Here is a 6,274-nt window from a genome sequence, read left to right as displayed (position 1 = left end):
CCAAGGAACAGACTCCAACTCTCACTACAGAAGCCTGAACAATAGAAAGGAACTGCCTTTACTTAGAGCTTTTCAGGTCTGTATGTATAACGTTGAGTGTTTGATTTGCCCCTAAAGGGCAGGGGCTCTATCCTAAAGGATAGAGCAAGGGACAGTCTTTGTTTATAATATGGCTAATTTATACATAAGTGTAGATTTGCAATTGTGTCAACTTTTCCCTGGTGGCTCAGACGGTAAAGAGTCTGCCCGCAATGTGGGAGACTCGAGTTCAATTCTTGGGTCAGGAAGATCCCCTGGAGAAGGAAATGGCAACCCACTCCAATATTCTTGCCTGAAAAATCCCATGGACGGAGGAGCCTGGCGGGCCACAGCCCATAGGGTCACAAAGAGTCAGACATGACTGAATGACTTCACTTTCACTTTCAACTAAACTAAAAGGATAATATGACAGAAATTGTTTCCTCATCACTCGCTGAGAGAGAAATGTGTTTCTCTCTGGAACAAAGGTGAACTACATCAAGATTATGTGCTCTCCTTCCCAGGACCTATCTTGGATTGCCTTGTTCATGAATGGTATGGTTTGGGTGCTGCTGATCCCTGATATTTTAGTAAATTATGGCCTTGAATTTCTTTCAAGGGAAGAAATGGAAAAAAAATGATGGGAAGACTCAGCCCATCGTTGATCAGCCCCCAAAGGTGTGCAGTGTGAATAGATCCCCAAATCTCAGTGGCTTATGATAACAAAGTTGAATCTCACTCAAGCTACAAGGCCATTGTGTTTGGCTGCCATGTTGTTTCATTCATCTTCACACCACAGCCAAGGATACCCTGGCAGAGACTATCTGGTATGTGGCTGGTGACGGGAAAAAGATGAAGCAAAGCACAAACTCCTCAGGAATTCCCTGGTGGTCCAGTGATTAAGACATGGACTTTCAGTGTCATGGGCCCAGGTTTGATCCCCAGTCAGGGAACTAAGATCCCCACAAACCATGCAGTGTGGCCAAAAATAAATTAAAAAGCACAAACTCCTCTTAAACTTTTGAATGAATGTGATACATATCACTTCTCATACTCCATTGGCCAAGCATGATTTCAGAGGGTTGAGAACATAGAATCTTCTCCCAGGAAGAACAAACAGATGCTGGTAAACTGTAGTACAATCTACAATAGATGCTTTATTGAATGAAGTAGTACTGGATAGATTGATTAAGATTGGATGAATTGAGTAGATTTGGATCGGATCAGACTGATGTAAAGCAGAGTATTTGAATCAATGTGTTGGCGTGTAGTGTCAATAATTAAGCCTGAATTGAATATAGCATAAGCCAAAATTGACTTAGATGGGACTTTGAATGCAGAGAACTGTTTACTTAATGATGATGCTTTACTGATGAGAAAAGTAAAGCCTACATAGAAGAGTTGACTGGTCCCACATCACACAGAGTCAGTGAAGAAACCAGATTTTGACTTTTCCTAGTTTGGTTCTTGTCCTGTCATAACTGGAAGCCCCTCGGGAAAAACAACAATACCACCACAGTCCCCACCTATGTATTTACCTGATATTTATTTATAAAATGCACATTTGAGGTAAAGTTTGAAATAATAAAAAAATAAGCAAAATCCACCCTCCCCACATCGTACCTCAGCTTTACCTCCAGACAAGTAACCACCATTGACACCTGTTTATATACAGAAACCTTCTGTCCATGCACAAGCATGCATATGTGATCTATTTTTACAAATTATATGATATATGTATCATTTGCTTTTAAAATTTAACAATATGGACAGCAGAAATGAACATAATATTGTAAAATCAGCTATATTTCAATAAATAGATAATTAATTTAACAATTATCCTGAACATATTTAGTCTCTGTCTCTGTGAATCTAACCCTTGTTTAATGGCTATGTGATATTCTCCTATGAATACCACTATCTATATAACCAGCTAGCTGTTATACACATTTAAACATTTCATGTATTTTCATATTACAAATGATGAAATCCATCACCTATATGCTCAGACTTTGCAACTTATGTCTCAAGCCTTGACCTTCCTCTGGATTATTACACTACTTATCCACTGTGTATACTGCTTATACTACTTTGTACTGTCACCTTTTTTTTTTTTTTAGTTTTTTTAAAAGTATGGATCATGTTTAAAATCTTTGTTGAATTTTTAAATTCACTGGACTTTATTGAATTTTTAAAGTCTTTTAATGAATCCCCATCCAGGGTTGATCCCACATGCTTTGTGGCCAAAAAGTCAAAACATTAAAAAAAAAAAAAGGAAGCAGTACTGTAACAAATTCAATAAAGACTTTAAACATGATCCACATTTGAAAAGAAAAAAAAGTGAAGCTACAAAGTAGGTAAGTAGTATAATAATCCAGAGGAAAGGTCAAACGGGAGTTTAGCTCCCCAACCAGGGATTGAGGACTTCCCTGGTGGCTCAGCTGGTAAATAATCTATCTGCCTGCAATGCAGCAGACCTGGGTTCAGTCCCTGGGTTGGGACGATCCCCCGGAGAAGGGAATGGCTACCCACTCTAGTATTCTGGCCTGGAGAATTCCGTGGACTATATAGTCCATGAGGTTGCAAAGAGTTGGACACGACTGAACGACTTTCACTTTTACTTTCAACTAGGGATTGAACTCACATGCCCTGCATTGGAAGGTGAAGTCTTAACCACTGGACTGCCAGCGAAGTCCTTGTATCTTCACTTTGAATATCTAATAGCTATCAAAACTGAGATGGTCAGAAAAGAGAATTTTTGTGCATCCCAATCAAATTTTCACTTTCCTAATCTTCTTCGCAGTTAATGACATTTCTGTCCACCTAATAATATAGGCTAAAATATTAACAGTCATTCTTATTTCCTGTCTTTCTTCAGTTCTTATATCCAATTTCTTGTTGGCTCCCGCTCCAAATTAAATCATGACCTCAGCCACTTCCCCTGACCTCCACTGCTGTTACTCCAGGCTAAGCTCTCATCACGCTTCACGTAGTTCACTGCAGTCGCCTGCTTGCTGGATTCCCTTCACCCTTTTGGTCCATTCACATTCACTGCAAAGTAGCCGGAGTGATCTGTTATTTTTATTATCAAACAGCAATGTATTGGGTTGGCCAAATGTTCATTTGGATTTTTCCAACCCAAACATTTTGTGCTACATGTCTGTGTACATTCTGTCTAGCACACACAAGGCTAGACAGACAACAAGCAAATAAATACTATAATTTCTTATGGTGATAAGAGCTAAGAGAAAATAAAAGACTGTTGGGATAAAGAGTGATTGGGAGGGAAGAAAGTTACTTCGGATGCCCAAGTCAGGAAAAGATATTAAAGATAAGAAAGAGGCAGCCAGGTGGAAGAATCAGCAATATCCTAAGATGGAAAAAGTTGGCTGTGTCTCAGGACCAGAAAGAAAGCCCACCGTAGCAGAAGTGGGCTGCATGACAATGTACACAATGCTACATTTTGGTCAACCCAATATATAAATATGTATATATGGATATCAGTTCACTTCAGTTCAGTCGCTCAGTCGTGTCCGACTCTTTGCTACCCCATGAATTGCAGCACGCCAGGCCTCACTGTCTATCACCAACTCCTGGAGTTCACTCAAACTCATGTCCATCAAGTCGCTGATGCCATCCAGACATCTCATATACATGGATATATACATCCATAAAATTTAAGTGAAATGAAACATTCAAATTTTTATTCTTCTGTTTTATAAGCTTTAATCCTATCACAATATATCGATAGAACACTAACATAACATCAGAACATTTTCTCACATCTCTTTATAGTCAGTCCGTGTCCCCTATCTCCAGCCATAGCGATATAAAAAAGTTTGTTCAGATTTTTTCTTCCTTACATAAATTTAGCTTGTTGTAGAATTTTATATACATAGAATCAATTGTGTTCTTTTGTGTGAATCTTCTTTCACTTAGCATAGTGTTTTTGAGATTTATTCGTGTTGTTAGATATATCAATAGTTTGTTCCTTTTTAGTGCTAGCTAGTACTCTACTGTATACATATACCACAATTTTCTTATCCATTTTTGGGTTAATGAACACTTGGGCTGTTTCCAGTTTAGGGTTATTAGAAATAAAGCTTCTGGAACATTTCCATACAAATCAGTTTTTGGACATATATTTTCATTTCTGTTGGGTAAAGACCTCAGGAGTAGAATTGCTGGGTTATAGGGTAAGATTATGCTAGGTTTTATAAGGAACAGTCAGATCATCTTTCAAAGCTGTTATACTATTTTATACTCCCAGCAACAAAGTATGGGAGTGCCTGCTTTCTCTTTCTGCACTGTGGTTTTATTTCTTGTTCACTTTTTAACATCCAGTATTCGGGGATGTGAGCTTTATATAGGCATTCCCTACAATACTCCCAGGGCTTCCCTGGTGGCTCAGGGGTAAGGAATCTGCCTGCCTGCCAAGCAGGAGATGTGGGTTCGATCCCTGGGTGGGGAAAAATCCCTTGGAGAAGGAAATGGCAACCCACTCCAGTATTCTTGCCTGAAAAGTCCCATGGACAGAGAAGCCCGGTAGGCTACAGTCCATGGGATCACGAAAGAGTTGGACATGACTTAGTGCCTAAATGACAATACTCCTGCCTTGACTGGACAGTAGACTTTATCTCCTTCTCTGTGCCCTGAGCATCAATCGAATTAGAGATTAAATTCAACAAAGTTAAGCATATACCCTTAGGATAAAAGCCAGTTTCAGGGATGTACCAACTAGGATTCTGGTGTTATTTCATTTTGGCATCTGCAAACCCCTTACTTATTTGCTAGATCTTGAAAGCATTAAACATATAAAATTATCCAGAATTTTTAGTTGTTTTTAATGAGAGAGATTCATTTCACATTTTAATTGGATTAGATTTCATTTGGGACATCTAGTCTGCCTTGCTGTCATAATTGGAAGTCTCCAGAATGTACTTTAAAAACTGTAAACACGGGTTACATCACATCTCTGATTAAAATTTTCCAACGGTTTCCTATGGCCCTTAGAACAAAACTGCAACTTCCTATTTGACCTTCATGGCCCTGTGTTGTATGACCTGTGCTTACTCCTGTGATTTCATTTTAAAACACTACACTTCTGCTACGTGGGCTTTCTTTCTGGTCCTGAGACACAGCCAACTTTCTCCATCTTAGGATATTGCTGATTCTTCCACCTGGCTGCCTCTTTCTTATCTTCAATATCTTTTCCTGACTTGGGCATCCAAAGTAACCCTCCTCCCTCCCAATCACTCTTTATCCCAACAGTCTTTTATTTTTTCCTAGCTCTTATCACCATAAGAAATTATAGTATTTATTTGCTTGCCTTGTGTGTGCATGCTAAGTCGCTTCAGTCATGTCCAACTCTGTGCAACCCCATGGACTGTAGCCCGCCAGGCTCCTCTGTTCATGGGATCCTTCAGGCAAGACTACTGGAGTGGAGTACTCTCGCTATGCCCTCCTCCAGGTGATCTTCCCGGCCCAGGGATCAATCCCATGTCTCTTATGTCTAACCTGCATTGGCAGACGGGTTCTTTCTCACTAGCACCGCCTGGGAAGCCCTAGCCCTGTAAGAGAATGTAGATTCCATGAGCACAGAGACTGTCTCTCTTGTTTTCCTGCAGTTTTCCCAGTGCCTAAAATTGTACTGATAACCTGGAAGCACTCAGTGAGGACTTGTTAAATGGAAGCACGAATAAACACATTGTGAAGGGACTAACCTCTGTTTACAATAAATGTAGCCATGCTGGAACATGTAAATATTAAATCTCCATTTAAAAATGAAGCTGATTTTTTTAATTTCTCCTTTACCTAGTGTTATTTGGATTCTTAAGAAACTTACTAGGGACTTCCTGGTGGCCCAGTAATTAAGTATCTGCCTTCCAAGGCAGGGGACACAGCTTTGATCCCTGGTTCAGGGAACTAAGATCCCACATGCTGTGGAGCAACTGAGCCAGCGCACTGCAACTGCTGAACACTCGAGTTCATTGGCCACAACTAGAGAGAAGCCCATGTGCTGCAACTAAGCCCCAATGCAGCCAAATAAATAAATTTTAAAAAATATTTACTATATGTGTGTATTATCTGATTTACAGGGGCATTATTATTTGTTGTATAAAGAAGATGTTAAAAAAAAAAAAGGAATTTCCTGGCAGTCTGGTGGTTAGAACTCTAAGCTTCCACTGCTGGAGGCCTGGGTTCAATCTCTAGTTGGGGAACTAAGATCCCACAAGCCTTGTGGTGTGGAGGAAAA

This window comes from Bos taurus, chromosome 23 (genome assembly GCF_002263795.3).
Source record: "Bos taurus isolate L1 Dominette 01449 registration number 42190680 breed Hereford chromosome 23, ARS-UCD2.0, whole genome shotgun sequence".
NCBI lineage: Eukaryota > Metazoa > Chordata > Mammalia > Artiodactyla > Bovidae > Bos > Bos taurus.
The sequence above is the reverse complement of the archived record's forward strand: the minus strand, read 5'-3'. Positions refer to the sequence as shown.